Source organism: Aethalodelphis obliquidens, unplaced genomic scaffold, assembly GCF_003676395.1.
Source record: "Aethalodelphis obliquidens isolate GAN/ISIS:26980383/991018 unplaced genomic scaffold, ASM367639v1 scaffold20, whole genome shotgun sequence".
In the NCBI taxonomy this organism is placed as follows: Eukaryota; Metazoa; Chordata; class Mammalia; order Artiodactyla; family Delphinidae; genus Aethalodelphis; species Aethalodelphis obliquidens.
This window is the reverse complement of record NW_020837964.1, coordinates 26290695-26317354: the sequence shown is the minus strand read 5'-3', so window position 1 is coordinate 26317354 and position 26660 is coordinate 26290695. Positions and strand designations below refer to the sequence as shown.

The 26660-nt window shown below is 40.8% G+C and overlaps 2 long non-coding RNA genes and 1 pseudogene across 2 annotated transcripts in view; all 3 read left to right on the top strand.

Annotated features, from left to right (window-relative positions):
- Positions 1–26660, top strand: part of LOC113627251 (uncharacterized) — a 122639-nt gene that overhangs the window by 38748 nt on the left and 57231 nt on the right. The window lies entirely within an intron of this gene.
- Positions 912–25960, top strand: LOC113627252 (uncharacterized). Its single transcript, XR_003435487.1, has 4 exons — positions 912–922; positions 6316–6319; positions 15507–15519; positions 25781–25960. It is a non-coding gene; the product is annotated as an uncharacterized LOC113627252 (long non-coding RNA).
- On the top strand, positions 20038–20634 carry LOC113627250 (60S ribosomal protein L12 pseudogene; annotated as a pseudogene).

Below are 26660 nucleotides of genomic sequence, written 5' to 3'. Positions count from 1 at the left end.
GCATTGTTGAATAAGTCTTTGTAGGTATATAGCTCTTCTTTTCTCTTGAATAAATATCTAGGGGTGGAATAGCTGGATCATATGGTAAATGTCGTTTAATATTTTAAGAAGGTGCCAAACTGTTTTCCAAAGCAATTGTACCATTTTACATTACCACCGGCAGTGTATGAGAGGTCCAGTTCCTCTACAAGCTCACCAAATACTTGGTATGGTCAATCTTTTAAATTTAAGCCATCAAATTAAAGTGTGTAGTGCTATATCATTGTGGTTTTAATTTTGCATTTTCTTAATGAATAATGATATTGAGCATCATTTTATACTTCTTTGCCATTCATATATATATATATATATATTTTTTTTTTTTTGCTGAAGAGTCTAACTCTTTTGCCTACTTAAAAAATCGAGTTGTTTGTTTTCTTATTTTTTGAGGTTTCAGAGTTAAAAAAAATATTCTGGAAACAGTCCTTTATCAGATATATACTTTGCAAAATTTTTCCCCTAGTTTGTGGCTTCTCTTTTAATTCTTTTAACAGCGACTTTTGAAGAACAAAAGTTTTCAATTATCATGAAGTTCAATTTATCAATTTATTCTTTAATGGATTGTGCTTTTGGTATTGTAGCTAAGAAGTCTTTGTCTAATCCAGTGTATTTTCTCCTATGTATTATTCTAGAAGTTTCAGTTTTATATTTGTGTTCAAATGAGTTAATTTTTGTATATGGTATAATATATGGATCAAAATTATTTTTGTTATGTTTGTATATGGATATACAATAGTTCCATCTCCATTTGTTGAAAGATTATTTTCTTCAATGAATTGTCTTAGTATCATTGTAAAAAAATCAACTGATTTTTCCATACATGTATAGGTCTATTTCTGGACTGTATTCTATTCCATTGATCTATTTGTTTATCTTTAGTTGTGTCTTGCTTTTTATAAATCTGACAATTTCTGCCTTTAATTGGAATATTTGAATCATTTTCATTTAATGTAATTACTCATTTGGTTAGGTTTAAGCCTATCATCTTTCAAATTGTTCTCTATTTGTCTCATCTGTTCTTTGTTTTATTTTTCTGCCTTTTTTTCAGATTATTTTTTATGATTCTATTTTTATTTCCTTTGTTGGCTTTATTAACTGTGACTCTTTGTTTTGTTATTCTAGTTTAGTAATCACCTGCTTTTACCTCCCCCACCCCCCAGCTCTAAGCAACCACTCATCTACTTTCTGTCTGTATAGCTTTGCCTATTTTGGACATTTTGTATAAATAAAATAGTATCTATAGACGTTTGTCACTGACTTCTTTCACTTAGCATAATGTTTTCAAGGTTCATCCATGTTGATTTGCTTTTATTTAGAAAGACAGTTTTGCTAGGTATAGAATTCTTTTTTTTTTAAATTTTATTTATTTATTTTTGGCTGTGTTGGGTCCTCGTTTCCGTGCGTGGGCTTTCTCTGGTTGGGGCGAGCGGGGGCCGCTCCTCATCGTGGTGCGCAGGCCTCTCACCGCCGCGGCCTCTCCCGTTGCGGAGCACAAGCTCCAGACGCACAGGCTCAGCAGTTGTGGCCCACGAGCCCAGCCGCTCTGCGGCATGTGGGATCCTCCCAGACCAGGGCTCAAACCCGTGTCCCCTGCACTGGCAGGCAGACTCTCAACCACTGCGCCACCAGGGAAGCCCCTTAGAATTCTTCTTTTTTTTTTTTTTTTTGCGGTACGCGGGCCTGTCACTGTTGTGGCCTGTCACTGTTGTGGCCTCTCCCGTTGCAGAGCACAGGCTCTGGATGCGCAGGCTCAGCGGTCATGACCCATGGGCCCAGCCGCTCCGCGGCATGTGGGATCTTCCTGGACTAGGGCATGAACCCGCGTCCCCTGCATTGGCAGGTGGACTCTCAACCACTGCGCCGCCAGGGGAGCCCCTAGAATTCTTTTATGACAGTTTTTTCTTTCAGTACTTTAAAGGTGTTGCTCTACTGTTTTCTCCCTTGTGTTGTTTCTGATGAGAAACCTGCTGTCTTCCTTATCTTTGTTCCTCTCTACATAACATGTCTTTTTTCTCTAGCTGAATTTAAGATTTTCTTTTTACCAACAGTGTGAATAATTTGATTTAAAAAATAAATTTATTTTATTTATTTATTTTTGGCTGTGTTGGGTCCTCATTGCTGCGCACAGGCTTTCTCCAGTTGTGGCAAGTGGTGGCTACTCTTTGTTGCAGTGCATGGACTTCTCATTGTGGTGGCTTCTCTTGTTGCAGAGCATGGGCTCTAGGCGCAGGATTCAGTAGTTGTGGCATGCAGGCTCAGTAGTTGTGGCTCACAGGCTCTAGAGTGCAGGCTCAGTAGTTGTGGCACACGGGCTTAGTTGCTCTGTGGCATATGGCATCTCCCTGGACCAGGGATTGAACCCATGTCCCCTGCATTGGCAGGCAGATTCTTAACCACTGAACCACCAGGGAAGGCCAGTAATTTGATTATTATGTGCCTTGGTATAGTTTTTTTTTTTAAATTTTCCTTGTGCTTGGGGTTCATTTGGGTTTGGATGTGTGGGTTTATAGTTTTTGTCATATTTGAAAGTTTTTGACTGTAATTTGTTCAAATACTTTTTCTCTCTCACCCCCCTTTTGTAGGACTACAACTACCCATATATTAGGACACTTGAAGTTGTCCTACATCTCACTGATGCAGTTTTAATTTTATTGTGTTCTTTTTCCTCTCAGTGTTGCATTTTTTTTTCCAATGGTACATTTTGAATAGTTTCTATTGCTGTTTTTTTCTTTTTTTGGCTGCATCGGGTCTTAGTTACGGCACGTGGGATCTTTGTTGAGGCATGCGGGATCTTTTGTTGCTGCATGGGCTCTTTGTTGTGGTACCTGGGCTTCTCTCTAGTTGTGGCATGCGGGTTTTCTCTCTCTAGTTGTGGCACGCAGGCTCCAGGGTTCCTGGGCTCTGTAGGTGTGGCACGCAGGGTCCAGAGCTCTTGGGTTCTGTAGTTTGTGGCATGTGGGCTCTCTCGTTGAGGCACGCGAGCTCAGTAGTTGTGGCACATGGGCTTAGTTGCCCTGCAGCATGTGGGATCTTAGTTCCCTGACCAGGGATCAAACCTGCATCCCCTGCATTAAACGGTGGATTCTTTACCACTGGACCACCAGGGAGGGGTCCCCTGTGTTTTTAAGTTCACTAATATTTTCTTTGCAGTGTCTAATCTGCCATTACTCCCATCAAGTCTATTCTTTATCTCATAATTGTATTTTTCATCTTTTGAAGTTTGATTTGGGTCTTCTTATATCTTTCACACCTGTACTTCAAATTCTGAACATATGGAATACATATATACCAATTGTTTTAATCACCCTCCTCATTATGGTTGTATCTTTTTACTTCTTTGCATGTCTGTTAATTTTTGATTAGGTGCCAGATATTGTGAATTTTACCTTACTGAGTGCTGGATATTTTTCTATCCCTATAAATCTTTTTGAGGTTTGTTCTGGGACATGTTTAAGTTACTTGGAAGAAATTTGATCCTTTTGGTTATAGCTTTGAAGAAATATTAGGTGGGACTTGAACAGAGCTCTCTAGGGATGATTATTTTCCACGACTGAAGCAAGACCCTACTGTGTACTCTACTCAGTGACCTGTGAGTCATGTGGTATTCTAGTCTGGCTTGTGGGGTTAGGCACTATACCTAGCTCTGTTTGAACAATGGATACTTAATCTTTTTGGATGGTTATTTTCCTGATGGGTAGTTTTCTCACACATATGCACTGATCAGTACTCGTTAAACACTTAAAGGGCACCTTCTGCAGTGTCTGGAGTTCTCTGTGCACCTCCCTCCTTGCTGGTGCTGTGAACTCTAGCCACTTTGGTCTCACTAGACTCTTAGATTTGTCTCTTCAACTCAGGGAGTCTGCTAGGTTCTGCCTGGTTTCCCCTCCCTGTGCAGAGGTCTGGACACACTCTCTCTCTCTCTTTTTCTAAATTAATCAATTTATTTGTTTTTAAAATTTTTGGCTGCGTTGGGTCTTCGTTGTTGCACCGGGCTTTCTCCAGTTGCGGCAAACGGGCTACTCTTCGTTGCAGTGTACGGGCTTCTTATTGCAGTGGTTTCTCTTGTTGTGGAACATGGGCTCTAGGTGCGGGGCTTCAGTAGTTGTGGCACGTGGGCTTGGTAGTTGTGGCATGTGGGCTTACTTGCTCTGCGGTATGTGGGGTCTTCCCAGACCAGGGATTGAACCCATGTCCCCTTCATTGGCAGGTGGATTCTTAACCACTGCACCACCAGGGAAGTCCCTGGACACTCTCTTGCTAGACTACACTGAAGCAACCATAGGGCTCCCCTTATTTGTTTCCCATCTCTCAGGGATCACTGCCTTTGTTGCCTGATGTCCAGGGTCTTGAAAACTTTTGTTTCATATATTTCATCTGTTTCAGGTTGTTTTTGATGTAAGGGTAAATCCCTTCTCTGTTACTCTATCTTGTATACCCAATTTTATATATTGAAAAATATAGAGAATATTTAAGAAAGACAAAATTAGCCCTCATCTTATTTTTGGTAATATTTACTGATAATGAATTTAGAGTTTTCATCCACAAATCTTGCATGCTGTGTAGTAAAAATGATTTTTGAGGTCAGATATACTTAGGACTAAATATGCCACTTACTTTTTATGTTATCTTTTATAAGTTACGAAAACTCACTAACCTTAGCTTTCTCATCTGTAGTGTAGAGGTGATGATACTTATCTCATGGGTTGGTGCAAGGACTAAGTAAAACTGTATTTTTAATTTTATTTTTATTATTATTTTTTATTTTTATTTTTTTTTTATATTAAGAGCTTTATTCAATATTTAGTTCAGCAAATACTTGTTGAGCATACATAACTTGTAAAGGACTTGGCTTGTTCCTGTGGATACAGAGATTTGAGACAAAAAGCAGAAAATCAGAAGTATCAGGTAGTCCACAAATGCAGTTTGGGTGTCACATTGTGATTTTCTACAAGTCCATGTGATTTTAACACGGAGACTCAAGTCTCTCTAAGTCGGCAGGATTCCAGTATTATTTTGGGTGTGTATACCTCAAAATGTTTCCATCTGAGATAGCAGGATTCCAGCATCTTTATACAAAGCCAAAATTATGGGTTAGAGATGAAAGAGAGGTTTTTCATCTTTCTGTTTAAAAAGATTATTAGGTCTCTGGAATAGCACTCTTTGTTCATGTCCACTTTGCAGTTCTACAACTCTTTGCCTTTCCCAGTAGATTTTGTCAAATATATTGAGATGGGGCTTCCCTGGTGGCGCAGTGGTTGAGCGTCCGCCTGCCAATGCAGGGGACACAGGTTTGTGCCCCGGTCCGGGAAGATCCCACATGCCGCGGAGTGGCTGGGCCCGTGAGCCATGACTACTGAGCCTGTGCATCTGGAGCCTGTGCTCCGCGACGGGAGAGGCCACAACAGTGAGAGACCAGTGTACCGCAAAAAAAAAAAAAAAAAAAAAAAAAAAATATTGAGATGAACATATGGTTTTCCCTGTTTAGTCTGTGTAAATGGTGAATTACAGTGATATATTTTATAATGTTAAAGTAGGCTTCCATTAGGATAAGCCTACTTGTTTTGGATATAGTAACCTTTTTTAAAAAAGCATATTGTTGTATTTGATCTGCTAAAATTTTAGTGAGAAGTTTTGCATATGTTAACGAGAGCTATTGGTCTCTAGAATACTTTTCTTTTACCTTCATCTGTATTTGGTATCAGAATACTGCTACCTACATAGAATGTTAGGAAGCATTCTTTCCCCATCTATTCCTGAATGAGTTTGTGTAAAATGGGAATTACATCTTCCTTACATATTTGGTGAAAGTTTCCAGTGAAGATACCTGTAGTATTCTCTGTGGGATAAAACTGTATTTTTAAAACACCTAGTACAGTGCCAGGTAATATAATGAGAATGAGCAGTTAATACTGATAGTTAAGAGTTAGGGAGAAAATAAGGCAGAAAGAAGCAGATTTGAGTATGATGACCGCAGTCTGTGAGTCCTGGGGAAATGCCACAGAGTGCTGTGGTGCATCCTTGCTGTGTCAGTTTTGGGCGTTAGATCCTTGATGCTTGGATTTGGTGGCAATTCTGAAAGTTTCATAGTTGGCTCGCATGGGAAATACAGTTGGGGTGAAGGAACACAGGAATTCATAATGAAGATGTGGATGAATAGGTATCGGTGTGGCATAATAATAACCATCATAGAAAAGGGAAATGGGAGCAGTAGAGCTGGGGGAGTGATGTAGGGGTTCACTCATGGAGCTCTAGGCAGATAAATAATAAATGTATTAGGACAGTCCAAGCTCCAGTGGACCAGTTCTTTGGCTATGGAATTGCTTGTTCTCTGGACAGGAGGGGAAAGTGGAATGGTTGATTTTTTGCATGAAAGAACTTAGCTGAAGGCAAATCAAGGCTCTTTTTTAAATTCAGAGAGCTCTGTGAATAATATGATCTAGTCATTTATTCTCCCTTGATGGATTTCTTTATATCATCAAATTACATCATTTGCTGTTGGTCTAGTTAAACCTTTCAACTCCCTATCTTGGTTGGGCCAGACGTGGTGTGGAAGGTGACTCAAGGTCAGTAATTTGGTCTTTGACTCCCGAGTTTTCACTCTGTTGTCTTTCTTCAGTAGATAAAAGGGGCCCATGAGCACTATAGTCTGCTGAGTGACTTTCATTTATAACTTTAAAAGGGGTTGTCTGAAGGCTTAAAAAATTTCCCGAGGTGGGAGTTTTAATATTCAGAGATACAGCCTGCTTTTGGAAGCTGTCTTCTTTTGTTGCTGACAAAAATCAGAAAAGCTCTAGAGTTTGGGGGAAGATTTTTGTTGTTAAAATTGCTTCTGAAATCACTGTGTTATTGTTAAGAAAATGTTCACTTTGTGGATAATGGGGACATAGTTCCCATCCCTGTGCCTGCCCCCGGGGCTCAGTGCTTCATGTTGCCTGATAGAACAGTTAGGGGCTCTGTGTATTGCCTTCGTTAACTGGGGTCACACATTCCAAAATCTGTCTTTCAATTCAACACAGTCATCCCGTGGTGTATTTTTAAAAGTTGCCTCTGTAACACCCACCCCAGCTTCCTCTTTTTCCAAAGGGCAGAAATCAGACACATGGTGACCCTAGGCTTATGTCGTTAATGTTGGGAAAGGCATGCCACCAGGACCAAGACTATGGACCATGGAGAGAAGCCCCACTGAAGCAAAATAGTGCCTCAACCTGAAACTTTTCTTCCATACCTGCCATGGCGTAATGCAGAGTCACTGAAGCTTGGCACTGTTGACATTTTGTGCTGGATAATTCTCTGCTGTGGGAGGCTGTCCTGCCCCTGTGGGATGTTTGGCAGCACCTGTGGCCTCCACCCACCGGATGCCAGTAGCATCCCCTCTGCCCCTAGTTGTGACAACCAAAAATATCTTCAGACATTGCTAAATGTCACCTGGGTGCAGGGTGTGTGGGCAAAGTCACCCTCAGTTGAGAACTACCAGCATACTAGTTAAAGGCCTGGTCTTTGGAGTCAGGCAGACCTGATAAAATGTGACTATCATTTATCAGCTGTGTGGCTTTGGGATAGTTAATTGATCTTTCAGATCTCAGCAGCTCCATCTGTAAAATAGGGATATGATTACCATGTAAAGTAGGTACTTTATATGCTTGTTCTAAGGTTTAAGAGAAACAGTACTGTTTTGGAACTCAAGTTCGTGTGTCCAGCGGACACTGAGGTCAAACAAACTGAAACGTCTGGTTTGGAGCAGAGAAACGTTTATTTTTATTTTTATTTTTTAAATTTTTTATTGCGGTACGCGGGCCTCTCACTGTCGTGGCCTCTCCCGTTGCGGAGCACAGGCTCCGGACGTGCAGGCTCAGCGGCCATGGCTCATGGGCCCAGCCGCTCCGCAGCATGTGGGATCTTCCCGGACCGGGGCACAAACCCACGTCGCCTGCATCGGCAGGCGGACTCTCAACCACTGCACCACCAGGGAAGCCCTGGATTCCCTATTCTTTTCCATTGATCTAAATATCTATTCTTTGTCTTCAATATCATATTGCATAGACTATTTATCTTTATAGTAGATCTTGAATTCAAGTAGTATGAGTCCTACTTTGTTCTTATTTTTCAAAATTATTTTAGCTATTCTGATGCCTTTATAATTGTATGTGATTTAAAAAATCAGCTTATTTGCCTCTACAAAACTTTCTGATGAGCTTTTTCCTGGAATTGTGTTGAATCTATATATCAGTTTGGGGAGGATGACATCTTAACAATATTAAATCTCCTAATCTGTTTACCTGGTATATGTATCTATTTATTCAAGTATTTAAAAATTTCTTTCATCAGTGTTATGTATTTTTCAGCATATAACTTGTATCCTTAATAAGATTTATCTTTGAATAATGCATGTTTTTTCCTGCTATTGTGAGTGACTTTTTACAAAACTAAAATTTTAATAGTTCACTACTAATACATAGAAATACAATGGATATCAATATTTGTACATTGACTTTGTATCATGCAACCTTGCTAAATTCACTTATTAGTTCTATTAGGGTTTTTTTGGTGTGTGTGTGATAAATTCTTGGGATTATCTATGTATATACAACTTTGTCATCAGTAAAAAAGAATTTCATTTCTTCCTTTCTAATCTGTATTCCTATTATCTACTTTTCTTATTATATCTCTTATGGTCCTCTGTACAGTGTTTAATAGGAGTGGCAAGAGTGGAATTCTTTCCTTCTTCCCTATCTGAAAGGCAATCTGCCTTTCACCACTAGAACATTAACTGTCAGCTTAAGGAAGTTCCCTTGTATTCCCAGCTTGCTGAGTTTGTATCATGAGAGGTTTTGAATTTTTTAAAGGCTTTTTCTGCATCTATTGAGTTGGTCATATAGTTCTTCTTGAGTCTGTTGATGTGGTAAATTATATTGATTTTCAAATGTTTAATCAGCTCTGCATCAAGAGATAATTCCAATTGGTCATGATGTATTTTCCTTTTGATTTATTGTTGATTTGGTTCACTAATATCTTAGTGAATGAGGATTTATTTAGTGATGAGGATTTTTTGGTCAGTGCTTAAGAGGGATATTGTTCTATAGCTTTCTTTTCTCTTAATGTCTTTTAAAAAATATGTATTTTCATTTTGGCTGTGCCCTGGTCTTAGTCACGGCACGTGGACCTTCGTTGTGGCACGTGGGATCTTCATTGTGGCATGCATGTGGGATCTAGTTCTCTGACCAGGGATTGAACCCGGGCCCCCTGCATTGGGAGTGTGGAGTCTTATCCACTGGACCACCAGAGAAGTCCCTCTTAATGTCTTTGGCAGGGTATCAAAGTAGTGTTGTACTCATAGAATGAGTTGAGAAGTGTTCCTTCCTCTTTAGTTTTCTGGAAAGCTTTACGTAGAGTGATATTATTTTTCCCTTAAATGTTTGATAGAATTCACTGTGGAAGCTGTCTAAGCCTGAGTTTTCTTTGTGGGCAAGTTTTAAGCTGCCAATTGATTTCTTTAACAGGTACAGGGCTATTCAGGATACCTCCTGGCTTGCATAGTTTCTGACAGGAAGTTTGCTGTAATTCTCATTTATTCCTCTTTGTAATATGTCTTTTCCCTCTAGCTGTTTCTTTTTTTTTTTTTAACTTTGCTGCTATGATATTTTTAAAAACAGAAGTATAGTTGATTTATAGTATTGTGTGTTTCAGGTGTATAGCATAGTGATTCTGGTGTGTTTGCAGATTATATTCCGTTATAGGAATATTAGGTACCCCTAATACCTGTACCCAATAGGATATTGGGTATAGTTCCCTGTGCTATACAGTAAATCCTTGTTGCTTATCTATTTTGTGTATAGTAGTTTGTATCTGTTAATCACACACTCCTCATCTGTTCCCACCCCCACGTCCCCTTTGGTAACCGTAAGTTTGTTTTCCCTGTCTGAGTCTGTTGCTGTTTTGTATATAGGTTCATTTGTATTATTTTTTAGATTCCACATGTAAGTGATATCATATACTATTTTTTTTCTCTGACTTATTTCACTAAGCATGGTATTCTCTAGGTCTATCCACGTTGCTGCAAATGGCAATATTTCATTCCTTTTTTTATGTGTGAGTAATATTCCATTGTATGTATTAGCTGCCTTTTAATATTTTCTCTGTGTCGTTCCTTTTCAGAAGTTTGGACATGGTATACATAGGTAAGCTTTGGTATGTATCCTGCAAACCCAGGTGTCTGTCATTAATTTGGAATATTCTTCACTATTATTTCTTTGAATATTTTCCTGCCTCATTTCTCTCTCTTCTGCTGAAAAAGAAATGGAGTCTTCTTCTGGGATTCCAATTACATGTATATTAGACCACTTGATATTGTCCCACAGCTCTTGGATGCTCTGGTCCTATTTTTCTCTTTGTGTTTCAGTTTGACTAATTTCTTTTGACCTGCATTCAAATTCACTGACTTTTTCCTTCAGTTATGTGAAGCCTAGTGATTAGCCTGTTGAAGGCATTCTTTATCTCTGTTACAGTGATCTTCATTTCTAGAATTTTCTTTTTTTTTTCTGAAATCACTCATCTGATCTTACATGCTATCCACCTTTTCCACTATAGCCTTTAGCATGTTAATTATAATTATTTAGAATTCCCTGTTAGTTTCAACATCTGTGTCATATATGAGTCTGATTCTGTTGCTTACTTTGTCTCTTGACAGTTTTTTTTTCTGTCCTTTTTTGTATGCCTAGTAGTTTTTGATTGAAAGCCAGACTGTTTTTTTTTAGGACTGTAGAAACTTAATAGTTTTTTTTTTTTTTATTTGGAAACTGGCATGCCTTTCCTCCTGCTGGACCTTTAGTAAGTGTTTGATTCAATCTACTCAGGAGTTAAGTTGAGTTTGGGATTTATTTTTTCTGTGGTTACCCTCTGTCTTAGTTTGCTAGGGCTGCTGTAACAAAGTACCACAAACTGAATGGCTTAAACAACAAATTTCTGTCTCATAGTTCTGGAGGCTAGAAGTCCTAAATCAAAGTGTCATCAGTGTTGGTTTCTTCTGAGGGCTGTGAGGGAAGGTTCTGTTTCAGGAATCTCTTCTTGGCTTGTAGATGGCTATCTTCTTTGTGTATCTCTTCACATCATCTTCTCTCCATGCGTGTCTGTCTCTGTATCCAAATTTCCCCTTTTATAAGGAAATTAGTCATATTGAATTAGGACTCACCCTAAGGACCTCATTTTAACTTGACTACTTCTGTAAAGACCTGATCTCCAAATAAGGTCATGTTCTGAAGTACTGAGGCTTAGGATTCTAACTTATCTTTTTTTTTCCCAGGAAACAATGCACCCTCATTGTACCACAGGCTTCAAATTCTTCTAGCTTTTCTTTATATTTAAAGTGGGTACTAATTTGCCGGAGGGTTTTTCTTAATATGTGTTCCACCATCAGCGTTAGGTCTTCACTGTTGCCCCTCTCCAATAATAGACTGCTATTATTAGTTACTGGAGGCTTGTTAGCCTGGTGGTGAGAGCAGAGGAGGGGTCATATTTTCTGTTGTTCTGATTAAGCCTTGGTATTAGATAACTGCTGTGTCCTGGGTCCTGAGGGTGGAGTCTTCTAGGGATCTACTGTCTTCCTGCTCAGCTAGAGGAGATGTCTAATAGCCTATGTCTGGCATGTATTCCTGCCCCTTCCCTCAGGGATAGATGTTTTTTTTCTGTTCCCTTACTTCAGCTGCAGTGGATTTGCACCTGTGCCCTAGACATGATAAGGCCTAATTCTTCCTCTATGAAACAGAGGTATGATAATAACAACAGCAACTCTATAGGGATTTTTATGATAAAATTGTGTGATTTAAGTATGAAGCACCTTAATAGTAGTTAATAGATAGTGGCTTATTGTACTTCACTCAATAGTTTTTTTTCTCCACATCTTCGTGTTATTTGCAAGGCTGAGTTCTTACCTTTTACATCTTCATCTAAGTCATTACAAGTGCTGATTGTTGTAAGTCCTGAACCCAAAGATACTATAAACAATTTTCAGAAAAACAATAATTATCCTATCCTTTTTGGTTTAAATTCTTTTTAGCGTTACATAATTTGAAGTGAACTTTCCAGAGAGCCCTTCAAGTTGGCAATTGGAATATGGATGAGTGCCCCAAGAGAAATGTTTTATGTGGTGGGATATTTGCACAGTGCAATGAAAATAGGGACAACCCAATTACAGTTTAGAGTAGAGGTCATAACTGGGAAGGTGAATTGCAAGTCTGGAGGCTATTACAGTTAAGGCCCCAACCATAGGCAAAGTAGATAGGTTATGCTTAGTGTTATTTAAAAAAAAAAGTTGTGAACATCTTGAGGATTTCATGGCAAATTTAGGTGAAATGTATGTTCAGGGAGTGATATGGGAGCATGTGGGGAGAAGGGGACATTCTGATGGTGAAGTAAAGGGTATGATTACCCACACATGTGCCCTAGCTTAGAAAGTTTGTGCCTCACCATTTCTACCTCTGGGATGTGAGCAAAAACAAAATGAATATCATCTCTTCTCAGTGTGCTATATGTGTGTATAGAATGGGAGCAGAAGGAAAGTTGGGGAAGAGTATGGTGAGTGTATAAGGAAGGATACTCATTTCTGATATCTGCGATACAGAGGTTTAAACGATCTACCTCTTGAGTCCCTAATTCCATAGTGGAAGAGGAGATTAATCATTTTTTAGGTAATTAATAGGAGCATTGAACCTTTTGTTCACATGTATACAAATCATTAACAGAGCAAAGTACCAGCCGGAGGCAGGTGATTTTTCAACTCCCCCAGAGGGTTCTTTGATGATGAATATTTTTCAAATTTTCAAGCTTCATTTATACTAAAAAGTTTATGGGAAGTGAGTTTCAACACCCCTGTTTAGATACCTCTGATATTATACCAGTGTCTTAATAGAGTGTCCCAAGCCATCTATTCCCACTGATTGAGAAAAAATTATTTAACACTGTTAAATGAATTTTTTGGTTATTTCCTGACTCGGTGCCTTTGCTTTTGCTGTTCCTGCTGCTAGTACTGCATTCTTTCTTTCACAGTTTTGTCTATTGAAATCGTACCCACCTTTCAATTCAACTTCATCTATAAAATTCTCCTAAGATCTTTTTGTAGAGGCATTTAATATTAACTTCTCTGTTAGACTATAGCGATCTTGAGATCATAAGTCATACTTTTAATTACCTTTGTGTCCTTTTTCAGCTCTTAATACATCAATTAGTTTATAGTAGGTGCTTAGAATATTTGATAAATGGATGAAAATAGTAGCTAACACTTACTGTTGCCTTACAAAGTGAAGGTTACTAGGTAGGTATGGAGTGGGGGTCGCCAAAGAAGAATAAGATGTGGTCTCTAGTGTTACGTACTCCTCTGTTTGTGTTGTTGCAGATACCTACAAATGAAACAAAAATAGTTTTTGTCTTCAAATACATTAAAAATAATATGCTGACTCTGTATTGTTCCCTAAATGTATGCATGGGGTGGAGGAGGGAGACAGGTGGATTGTGTAACTTTGCAAGGTGACTACTTAAGAGGAACAGTGCTCATTTAGATGTAAGTTCTGGTCTATCTGTTGCATTTCCAGTGTGACATGGCAAGACTTTAAATACTTGCATGGTGTGGATTAGGGGTTAGTGGCAGGCAGTATTTATGCAGACAGCGAATTTCTAGTACTTCAGATAAGAATGCTTGAATATGGTCTGGGAAGCAAAATTATAGAGTTGAGGGGAGCACAATGTCTGAAGCACAGTTAAGACTCAATAAATATTTGTTAGGAAGAAGGAAGAATGGAAACAAGCCAAGGCAACTAGCATGTGTCTGAATAAACAGATGCTACTAAGTAAGAGCAGGACAAAAATGGAGTCAACAGATATGAACCCATGAGGCAAGTGAGATATTACTCGTATTATTTTATTAACAATACTATAGCAACTTAACTTCTTTTTCTCCTTGTACCAGGCACCTCACATATATTAACACATTTGTTATTTAGAAGAGCCTTTAATTATAGTTACCATTAATAATTACTTGATGGATGAAGAATTTTAAGATTCAGAGAGATAAGAAGTTTGCTGAATCTCACACAGCTAGCAAATGGCAAATGTGGTACCCTGTGCTCTACAGAACAAGGTTTCTCTAAATCATTCAGGATGAGACTCTTCCTAGATGACACAGATGCCTGTCGTCCCCAGGTCACATCCCCTCAACTCACCTTTTTCGGCTTAGCTGGGGTGAAAAGTTCCTGTTCCTGACCTCATCCCTCTTCAAGCATGTGTGCCATGGTCTCTTTCTGGTTTTCTGCCTCACATGGTTTTCTAAAACCATGGAAGGATAGTCAAGTTCTTATCGGCTCAGCCCAGAGATGCAAGGTAGCAGTCCTTCACCAGTGGAAAATAAGAGTTGGTTGAAAAATGCACCACATTTCTGCCCTTCAGATGGACAATTATAAGGTGCTTTCTACCTGGGTTCTCAGAAGTTCCCTGACGTCACTGAGCTCTACTGGACCCGCAAGTAAACAGCTTAGTAAGCCATTCCTCATTTTCCTCCTTCCCTGTTTTATTCCCACCGTTTCACATCCCTGCTTCTGACATCATCTGCACTCAACTTGTTTCACGCTCTGCTTTCAGAGGAATCCCAGCCGAGACACTAGTTAATCAGACCCATATGTCACATCAAGGTCATACACCTTGGGGTATCCTAAAGGACCACCAGGTATCTGAATCTGTGAAGCCACCACTATCTTTGCTTGAGAATTACACCTCGTATGACAGGGAAAGATGTGTTTTTAAGAAGCCCACGTTTTGATGTTTGTAGGTAATGTCACGTGGAGCTTTCTCATTTCCTCATCTATGTTCCTGTAATGGGGGCGCATTGGATTGATTTCTGGTAAGTGGCGGTTATTTCTAGGAAGTAGAGCTTACATTCTCTAGGGGAGACAGACAACGAAACAGTTATAACAAGGTGTGGCAAAGACTGTGATGGGAGAAATACATCAGAGGAGCTCCCATCCTCGAGGCCCAGAGCAGGTTTCCCAGAGTGAGCCTGGATGTTTCCAGTCCGAGGTCTGAAGGCAAAGAAAGGTGTGAGGAGGATTTGGGGCAGATGGGCCAGGGCAGGAGAGTGCGCCATGGTGTGATCAGGGGTGGGTGGGGTGTGGGACTGATGGTGAGCCAGTATAATGGTCATAGGGAGCAGAGGCTGGGGAGGCAGGGCCAGGCAGGGGTCCAAGGTCAAGCTTGAGTTGGGAAAGGGCTTCATCTCAAGGGCAGTGGAGCATTTGGTGTGTTTTGGTTTGTTTCCTTTATAGTCTCACTGCAGCATGTGATGTCACTTATATGTGGAATCTAAAAAATACAACAAACTAGTGAATATAACATAAAAGAAGCAGACTCACAGATAGAGAGAACAAACTAGTGGTTACCAGTGGGAAGAGGGAAGTGGGGAGGGGCAAGATAAGGTGGGGATTAAGAAGTACAAACTATTAGGTATAAAATAAGCCACACGGATGTATTGTACAACATGAGGAATATAGCCAATATTTTATAACTACTATAAATGGAGCATAACCTTTAAAAATTGTGAACCACTATGTTGTACACTTGTAACTTATATAATATTGTACAGCAATTATAATTCAATTATTCAATTAACTTACCCACTCAGTAACAGCTAAAGAAAAAGAAAAAAGTTAAGAGGAAATAAAGGCAGCTCCGTGCTCTGCAATTTTTTATAAATTTATTTTATTTATTTTTATTTTTGGCTGCGTTGGGTCTTTGTTGCTGTGCGCAGACTTTCTCTGGTTGCAGCGAGTGGGGGCTACTCTTCGTTGTGGTGTGTGGCTTCTCATTGCGGTGGCTTCTCTTGTTGCGGAGCACAGGCTCTAGGTGCGCGGGCTTCAGTAGTTGTGGCTCGCGGGCTCTAGAAAGCGGGCTCAGTAGTTGTGGCGCACGGGCTTAGTTGCTCCGCGGCATGTGGGATCTTCCCGGACCAGGACTCGAACCCGTGTCCACTGCACTGGCAGGCGGATTCTTAACCACTGTGTCACCAGGGAAGCCCTGAAAATTTTTTTTTTTAACATCTTTATTGGAGTATAATTGCTTTACAATGGTGTGTTGGTTTCTGCTGTATAACAGAGTGAATCAGCTATACATATACATATATCCCCATATCCCCTCCCTCTGGCGCCTCCCTCCCACGCTCCCTCTCCCACCCTTCGGTGCTCTGCGATTTTAAGAAACCGATTTTGGATTGCTGAGCGGGTCATACCCATTAGTAGACACAAGGCGGCAGCCTCACACCGGGTTCTCAGGGAAGGCCGCCTGTGAGCGCGCCGGCGGCTGCTTTTCCCCTCTTTAGGTGCACAGTAAGTAAAACTCCACAGTTTTGTGTGAAAGCGGATTGATTTTTTTTTTTTTCTTTTTCTTTACGAAGGACTTGAGGTAGGGACCAGGGTTTCGCTCGGCAGCACATCACAGGAAGTGCGCGTCTTTGCGTCTCACCTCTGAGGGCCTTTTGATTACGGGGAAGAGGCACCAACTCCAAACACGCGTCCAAGGACGCTGAGAGTCGCCTCCCTTCCTTTGTTGTTCTCAAGTATTGTCACAGAACAGCTGTGCGGGAGAGAAAAAAGCACAGAGCTCCTCCTGGAAAGGAGTGGAGTGGACTGCTCCTTTGGAAAAATTCTCCCTTTGCCTGGGTGACCTCATCCAGTCCAGTGACTTTAAGTGACATCTCTAAGGAAGGTAACTGTCACTTTGCTGCCTCAATTCTAAACATCCTCCCAGAATCCCAGATTTGTATATTTCTCTATCCAGTTATCTAGCTGGTATCTCACAACGGTATCTACTAGGCATCTCAAATTTGACCAAAAAAACTATTGCTAACCTCCACGCTTGCTTCTTTCCTATGGCCTATTTTCCTCAACCCAGTATCAGCCATCACCACTCAAACAGTTGCTCAAGCCCCAAACCCACCAGTGATGCTTTGCTCCTCTTTTTTCACCTCCTCCCACATCTCATCAATTCACATGCAAGTTCTGTTTACCCTCCCTCCATCTCCACTGACACCTCCGCTCTGGTCTCTTTCCTGCTCTCCTGCTGCAACCTTCTTACTGGATTTTCTTACTGGACTCTGGACTGTCTACATATATGCTAGGATGATCTTCTGAAGAGAATTCAGATCACTCCTCTGCTTAAAACCCTCTAGTGGAGTCTGTTGCACTTGTAATAAAATTCGTATATCCTATCATGGACGTGCAAAGTCCTGTGTGTGATAGCTACCCGTGGCCTGCTGCCTCTGCCTCATCTTATACCCCTCTTCTCACTCTCTTGGTTCTGGACGCCTTGGTCTTCTTGATGTTGTTTAGTGGCCTTGGTCCTTGGCACCAACTTTTCTCTCCTGTTTGTCTCTAGTCTTTACGTGGATGGCTCTCTGTGTCCTTCAGTCTCAGCTGAAATGTTACCTCTTAGGGAGAGCTTCTCCAGTCCTTCCAACTATAATAATCACCCAGTCACTCTCACGTCCCTCCGTTTTAGTTCTCTATAAGCACCGGTAGTAGATGCATTTTCTTTCTTTCTGTTTTTTTCTTTTTTGGCTGAGCCATGCAGCTCGCAGTATCTTAGCTCCCTGACCAGGGATTGAACCTGGACCCCAGCAGTGAGAGTGCCAAGTCCTAACCACTGGACTGCTAGAGAATTCCCTAGAAGCATTTTTCTTGCTTATTTGTTGCTTTATTGTCTATCTTCCTCCATTAGAATAGAAGCTCTATGAGGGGTAGGACATATCTGTTTTGAACACTTAACCTCATTCCAGTGACTAAACAAGGCCCAACACATGAAAGATGCTTAACAAATGTTTGTTGAATAAAGAAATGATTAGAACTACCACACCTGACCCTGCTGAGGGTAGGCTGCAGGGTTCTTTACTATTACCTTTGTGTTTGGTCTTAGGTGAGTCATTTATTCTCTCTGAGCATCGGTTTCCCCTTCCAGATAATAATACTCTGTGATATGCTTATTCTAATCCACGAGTGTGCTTCTCACCTAGGAACTCCTGAGTGGAAAACCCACTTGCTGTCTAAAAGTTTTGAACACCCTTGAAGGGTGAGAAGGGTGAGAAGCCTTGAGACTTAATGCTTCCTATCTGTTCATTTTCATGTACAGAATCAAAACTTGAAGTTGCCAGGGTTTTTACTGTCTCCTGTGAAGCTGATTCCATGTCATGAGACAGAGATGGAGCTAACCCTCTCAAGATGGTTGTTCTCTGAGTGGATGAGCTGGAGGTCAGGGTGATTTTTCTCTAAGCCTTTGGTTAGTGGTACCTGGTTTGAAATTCTGGACCTGCTATTTCAGAAACAATGTAAGCACAGCATATCCATTCTATCTTATTGTATCTTAGGTTCCATCTAAATGAGGCAACAGTTACAGACCCGGACTCTTTAGGATGCTAAAGTGCTATTCACAACTAGTCAGGAAAGGTCACCAAATAAATACTTTGATGTCTGCTAACAAAGGAGATTAGTGAAAGCCTTGACTCTGTGTTCAGCCAGATTGCAGGATGTGGGAGCGTCTTCATTCTCTTTCAATTCCTTTGTTGCTCTGGGATACTGATACCCTACTAAGCTTTAATTTCTTGAAAAGCCATTTCATCAGCCCTGTTGACTGTATGCTAAGATTCCGCCCCCCCCACCCACACATTTGGGTCAGCCTGTACCAAAGGAGAAGGTTATCTGGGCTGTTAAATCTTTGACTGCGTGTCTTTTGAAGAGCGCATTTTGCATTTTGTTATGTCAGGATTGTAATTAGATCCGTTAATTAAGTGAAGAATGAACTTTTCCCAAACTCTGTACCTTTTTGAATTTTTGATGTTTGCTTAGGTTGCTGCTGACCTTTGCTAAGGGGTATGCCACTGCTCATTAATTGGCAAATTTTAATGAGGAGAGTTGACGAATGTGCTGGCCTTGACAATAAATAAAGCTGGCTTCCACTCCAGGCCTTACCACCTTTGGCTGCTTCAAAGTGTGTGGCGTTTCTTTTTTTTTAATACATTTATTTATTTATTTATCTTTGGCTGCGTTAGGTCTTCGTTGCTGTGCGTGGGCTTTCTCTAGTTGCAGTGAGCGGGGGCTACTCTTCGTTGCAGTGCGCGGGCTTCTCATTTCAGTGGCTTCTCTTGTTTCAGAGCACAGGCTCTAGGCACACGGGCTTCAGTAGTTGTGGCTCGTGGGCTTCAGTAGTTGTGGCTCGCGGGCTCTAGAGCACAGGCTCAGTAGTTGGGGCGCATGGGCTTAGTTGCTCCACAGCGTGTAGGATCTTCCCTGACCAGGGCTCGAACCCATGTCCCCTGCATTGGCAGGCGGATTCTTAACCACTGCGCCACCAGGGAAGCCCACCTTTCCACTTTCTTAACAGTGTGTTTGGAAGAGAAAAAGTTTTAATTTTGATGAAGTGCAATTTATTGATGTTTTAATAGTTCACGCTTTTGTTGTCCTATACAGTGGCCCCCAACCTTTTTGGCACCAGGAACCGGTTCTGTAGAAGACAGTTTTTCCACAGACCAGGGGGTGGGGTGGGGTGGCGGGGATGGCTCAGGCGGTAATGTGAGTGATGGGGAGCGGCAGATGAAGCTTAACTCGCTTGCCCGCCGCTCACCTCCTGCTGCACGGCCCGGTTCCTAACAGGCTGCGGACCAGTAGTGGTCCACGGCATGGGGGTTGGGGACCCCTGCTATATTAGATATCTTATCCCAACTCAAGGCCATTATGATTTTTTCCTGTTTTCTTTTAGAAGTTTTATGGGTTGGCATTTAGGTCTATGGTCCATTTCAATTTAGTTTTTCTATATCCTTACAATAAACTCAGAAAAAAGGAATAAACTATTGGTACACGCAACAACATGGATGAATCTCAAAATCATTTATGTTGAATTACATAAGCCAGACCAAAAAAGAGTACATACTACAGGACCTCATTTCTAGAAGATTCTAGAAAGTGCAAACAAATATATAACAGAAAGCAACTTTCCTCTTTTATCTCAGAGCAGGCCAAGGGGCAACTTTCTTCCGTCTTTTTGCATCCAGGTCTATCTGACACCAGCTGCCTCCAACATGTCGCTCAAGTTCAACCCCAACAAGATCAAAAGTTGTGTGTACTTGAGGTGCCTTAGTCGGGAAATTGATACCACGTCTGCCCTGGCCACCAATATCTGTCCCCTGAGTCTGTCTCCAAAAAAGCTTGGTGGTGGCATCACCAAGGCAACCAGTGACATGAAGGGCCTGAGGATTATAGTGGACCTACCCATTTAAAACAGACAGGCCCAGATTGAGGTGGTACCTTCTACTTCTACCCTGGCCATCAAAGCCCTCAAGGAATCACCTAGAGATGGAAAGAATCAAAAAACATTAAGCACATAGGAAACATCACTGTTGAAGAGATTGTCAACTTTGTCTGACAGATGTGGCATGGATGTTTAGCTAGAAAACTCTCTGGAACCATTCAAGAAATCCTGGGGACTGCCCAGTGTATGGCTGCAGTGTTGATGGTCACCACCGTCATGACGTCATAGATGACATCAACTGGTGCAGTTGAATGCCCAGCTAGTTAGGAACTACTAAGGAAAATATTTCAATAAAGGATCACTTGGAAACCAGTAAAAAATACTCCCCAAACCCCCCCCCCCCCCCCCCCCAAAAAAAAGAGCAAACAAACAAAAAACAGATTAGTGGTTGTCTAAGGACAGAGCTGGAGAGTAGATTTCAGACATGTCCAGTAAACTATTGGGCATTATGGAATTGTTTATTATGTTGACTGTGATGATAGTTACATGAGTGTATGCATATTTCAACACTGGTCAAGTTGTCCCCCTTAAAAATGTGCTGCTTATTGTATCAATCATACCTTAATAATACCTAAAAATTTGTTCATTAATTGAATGGAAAAAACTCTTCCTCTAAGGAGCCTTGTAATTTAGCTGCCCCAAATGACTTCTGAATCAGACTTGGGTATTAATTTTCTTAAATCACATTTAAATTAGAAATAACTTAAAAAAAAAGACCACTAAATTTTATCAGTCTCCTCTAGTGAGGTCAATTGTCCTTAGATAGGGAAGGAGCACAGTGAACACGTTTTTTGGTCTCATTGCAATGTGCTCTTCTTTTTGAAATTGGTGTCTTATCTTTTACATCTGCAATTAGCTGAAGCTGGCAACTTCAAGAATAAGTCCTGCACTCAAACATGTTGGCACTTAACCCTGCACCACCGAGGGCAGCAGCTAAAATCCAGATCTTTCCCTTAGAGCAGACACTTCATTTGGAATTGTCAGAAACACGTGTAGCCTGAGGTCAGGTGCAGTCTACACCTGTTCAAAAAGAGGGCCAATCTCTGAATACTAGGATTTGACCGTCCTAAAAGAAACAAGTCCCATTTTCTGCTTCTCAGAATGAGTCTAATATCCAGCTAAAAGGAATGCCGGATTACAATCTAGCTGGATGACTTCAACCATGCCACCTGAATCTCTTGGGCCTCAGTTATTTCTAGTCTAAAATATTGGTTTATTGGGTTAGATAATTTTTAATAGTGTTTCCTATAATGCACTTCTAGAATTGGTTATTAGAAGCCATTTTGTGGCTCACCCTTAACCTACTGAATGCAGCTGTATTTTTGCTCCAAATGTTAAATATTTAATCAACTCTAGGTGAAACCCAAATGTAATTCATTAAGCAACTTGGTGTTGAGTCAGATGCAACAGACATGAAAAATCCTTTTTCATTAGTGTCCACTGGCTTCATTGGTTCAAGAATTCTGGCTGATGGCATGAATAGCAAAACTGTCCTCTGTTCAAATAAACTGAATGTGTATGAGTAAAAATAAAGTAAAACAAAAGCCAGGAGCCTTTCCAATTGGCTTTTACTAATTGTGATGTATTGATTTTCTATGCTACATTAATGTCTACAAGGCTGTCCTTTGGCTAATCCAAAAGATGAATGAAGTTAATGAAAATTGTTATTTTAAAGTGTGCATAAATGTAAAGGCTGGAGAAAGGCACATGTGCTTATGTGTGTGCGTGTATATGCAGAATGTGGAGAAAAAGACACACGATGCAGTTTTTATGTAGGGGAAGTGGTGGAGACCACCACCAAAGTATCTTTTGTATATGGTCTTATTTTTTTTTTGTCCCTTGTCTACAGATCTTGAACAATTTAACCTCTCAAAAAATAAGAATATTAAACAATAATAACTGTATGTTTTAAGTAATAAGGATTTGGCTTTCCTATATTTCTATTAGTCAGAATTAGAAAAAAAACCCTCAACAGTTTAGATGTGAATTAAGCATATTTCACACCAAGGTTACGAAGCTAAAATCAGCAAGAGGGAGGGAATCAAGTATTGTCAAAGTATGTTCTAGGTACCAGGTGCATCACTGGTGATTTGTATCCATAATCAATTTCTAGTAGTTTGGAGGACAGTGTTGCCCTTATATTGACATCCTAAAATTCAGCAGCCATGGGCTTAGTTAAGTAGGAGGAAGTCAGCATAGAATGTGACTGTCTTGGATGGTGACAGTAGCATTAGTTTCCAGCCTCGAGTCCTCAGAGAAGGGCACATTTCTTTCTGTTTTACTGCCTTACTTCCAGGAGGATAGGCTCTCCTGTTTAATTTCCTAGAGCAGGGGGCAAATTCCAACCCCTGGTTCAAATCTGGCCTGTTGCCTGTTTTTGTATGGATTGTGAGCTAAGAATGTATTTTACATTTTTAAATAGTTGACAAAAAATCAAAAGAATAATATTTCATTACATGTGATAATTATATTAAATTAGAATTTCAATGTATATAAAGTTTTATCGAAACACAGCCACACTCACTCGTTTACATATTTAGGGCAGCTTCCCCCCCGCCCCCCATACGCGGGCCTCTCACTGTTGTGGCCTCTCCCGTTGCGGAGCACAGGCTCCGGACGCGCAGGCTCAGCGGCCATGGCTCACGGGCCCAGCCGCTCCGCGGCATGTGGGATCTTCCCAGACCGGGGCATGAACCCGTGTCCCCTGCATCGGCAGGCGGACTCTCAACCACTGCGCCAGCAGGGAAGCCCTAGGGCAGCTTTTGAGCTACAATGTCAGGAGTTAAGTGGTTGCGATGAGACAGTATAGCCCACAAAGCCTACAGTATTCACTCTCTGGCCCTTTATAGAAAGTGTTTGCAGACCTTTGTCCTAGATCGTAGCAGAGATTTCACTGAAGGTTGGTAACAGGAAAAGAGGAGTCCAACATGCAGTGATTTACAGCTGTGCTCCATCCCTAGGTCTTTCCCTCAGATTGGCTTCCTGCTTTTTTCTGGAACTGTGTCAATGTGACCAAACATCCGGTGAACTGAACTGGGTCCTGAGACTGAAGGAAAGAGATATAATTTCCCCTCTTTCATGGGGTTCTCCCAAGTCCTTTTTTTATTGCCTCCAAAGGATCTCTTTCCAGGATGACTGACAGCTAAAATATCGTTTCACTTTAGGAAAACTCTACTCTCACCTACGGGGGTGTGATCTGGACCTGGGATCCTTCCAAGACAATTACACAGTAAACTCATATCAGTATAGTCCCCAAATTCTGGCATATTCAACCTTGTGACCAAGGTTAGACTAAGTGCAATTTGGCATCACATAGTTTTTCAGTCCTTCTATAAAGAGATCAGTAATTTGGGATATAGCCACACTCAGAGTTGAATTTTTTTTTTTAATAAATTTATTTATTTATTTTTGGCTGTGTTGGGTCTTCCTTGGTGCTCACAGGCTTTCTCTAGTTGCAGTGAGCGGGGACTACTCTTCGTTGTGGTGCGCGGACTTCTCATTGTGGTGGCTTCTCTTGTTGCAAAGTACGGGCTGTAGGCACGCAGGCTTCCGTGGTGGTGGCATGAGGGCTCTAGAGCACGGGCTCAGTAGTTGTGGCTCATGGGCTCTAGAGCACAGGCTCAGTAGTTGTGGCGCGCAGGCTTAGTTGCTCCGCAGCATGTGGGATCTTCCCAGATGAGGGCTCGAACCCGTGTCCCTTGCATTGGCAGGCGGATTCTTAACCGTTGCACCACCAGGGAAGCCCCTCAGGGTTGAATTTAACCGGTATGTTCATCTGAGAAATGGGTATAATATCATTCACTTCACTGAGTTTATCATAATAACACTGTAGCATTAAGTAACTTGTGCAGTGTCACATAGGACACAAATGACAGAGCTGGATGTGAACCTTATTCTTTCAACTCCAAATTTTCTCACTTCCTAATTCTATCTTTTTTTAAAATTTTATTACTTAAAAAATATTTATTTATTTTTGGCTGCGTGGGGTCTCCGTTGCTGCACGAGGGCTTTCTCTAGTCACAGCGAGCAGGGGCTACTATTCGTTGCGGTGCACAGGCCTCTCATCGCAGTGGCTTCTCTTGTTGCGGAGCATGGGCTCTAGGTGCACGGGCTTCAGTAGCTGTGGCATGCAGGCTTCAGTAGTTGTGGCTCGTGGACTCTAGAGCTCAGGCTCAGTAGTTGTGGCACAGAGGCCCAGCTGCTCCGTGGCATGTGGGATCTTCCTGGCCCAGGGCTCGAACCGGTGTCCCCTGCACTGGTAGGCGGATTCTTAACCACTGAGCCACCAGGGAAGCCCCCTAATTCTATCTTAAAAGCTAAAAAAAAAGTTTTTTTTTTTTTTTTTAAGTAAACCTGGGACTTTCTTGATAAGTAAATGTTTGATTTCTATTGGGCTTTTGGAAAATTTGCTGAGTTCATAGATTTCCATATCATGGCACAATAATTGGGGACCTAGGAGGGTGCTTACAAGCTCACACTCTGGAATCATAGAGAACTGGGTTTGAATCACCATTTTACCACTTACCAAATGAGGAATGTTTCTTAAGCATGTTTCTTGAGATCTCTGAGGGCCTCATCTATAAAATGAGAATGATAATGGTACTGACAGGAACATTGTGTTAGTAAATGAGATAAAAATGTACAACATGTAACTTAAAAAGTGCTCTGTAACTATAAGGTATTATTTTCTCTCAGTTGGATAACAATGGAATTCCCACATAGCAATAGCTCACTTTTTCCTCTGTGAAAGGCCCATGTCTCAAATATTATTTCAGATTTAATTTTTTTGAAAGCTCAGATATGCACTATTGAACTCCCCTTGAATTTTGCTGCCTGTTTCCCAAAGCCTTCAAATGCATTTGATGGCTGCATTGGGGAAGGGACACTCGTGGGATGTCATCATGACAACCATTGGTGCTTTTTGACAAGGTACTGAGAGTTGATGATGATCAGGGAAAAGGTGGCTTCAAAACGCTCTGCATAATCCATTAGGCACGGATCATTAGCATGGCTCAGAAGTACAATGGAACATTTGTAGGAGTCTGTATTATCAGCAGCCCACAATGAGCCCATTCTTGACACCACAGACTTTTAACATCTCAGTTCTAAGAACTGCAGTGATGGTTGACACTTTTCATTTCAAAGAACAGACCGAACATGCTGCTCTCTATAAAGACATTGTCAAATGTACTTTTAGAGTTTTAAAATATTTCCATGTGGAACAGTTATGTTAAAAAGCACTGTGTGCATTTATGCGCTGCACGTGAGAATATTAAAAAGTGAGATACATTTTGTTCATTTCATAACGGGTGTATTTTCCCAAAGTTCTGCCCTAATTTCTTTTTTTTTTTTTTAATATTTATTTATTTATTTGGTTGTGCCGGGTCTTAGTTGCAGCCCGTGGGATCTTTAGTTGTGGCATGCGGGATCTAGTTCCCCCAGCAGGGATCGAACCCGGGCCCCCTGCGTTGGGCGTATGGAGTCTTAGCCCCTGGATCACCGGGGAAGTCCCGCTCTGCCTTAATTTCTACATGTATATTCACATACATAAATATCTAATTTATCAATAAGGTCTATTCATACCACACCACACTGGACCAACAACACATATAGAAATTATATAAATGTATCCTTGTCCTATTTTCAACCATTTCTCTCTAATGCTCAGTTTCATTTAATTCTGTCCTGTTGAAAACTTTTCTGTGATAAACTCTAGATGGGATTATCATCCCATCTCAGGACATATGTGAGGGGAAAATGTAAGAGAATTTAACTCACTTTTCTTTCTCAAACTTTTCTATGTAGAATAAAATGAGGTCACAAGTCATGTACATGTTCATACAGTTGATTTGATGGGAAGTGCTGAGGATGAGGTGGAAAACCCATTTACTTTGTTTAATTAACAGTTTTAGTCAGTCAGCCAGATCATTGGTTGCCGTTCTTAGAGTCAGTTACAAAAGCGAACTATTTGTATCTTGTCTGTCAAATTGTCAAGAAGAAAGTCAGTGAATAGTATATGAAGACTTCCTTTATTTGAATCTTTTTCTCTATTTAGTGGAGACAAATCTCTTCCGTGATAGAGTCTGTTTGCATTTTATGAGCAATATTACAATACATTCTTTCAAATCTCAGTGTTTAATTGGTTCCAGTTCTACAAGTCATCACTTAACCCAAACTTTTTAGGTTCTGTCCTGGATAAGTAACATGTCCTCTTCATTTGTATTTGGACCATGAAGTAAAACATTCCTGAATATAGAACACTTTAATTCCACAAGCAATGCTCACGATGCCGG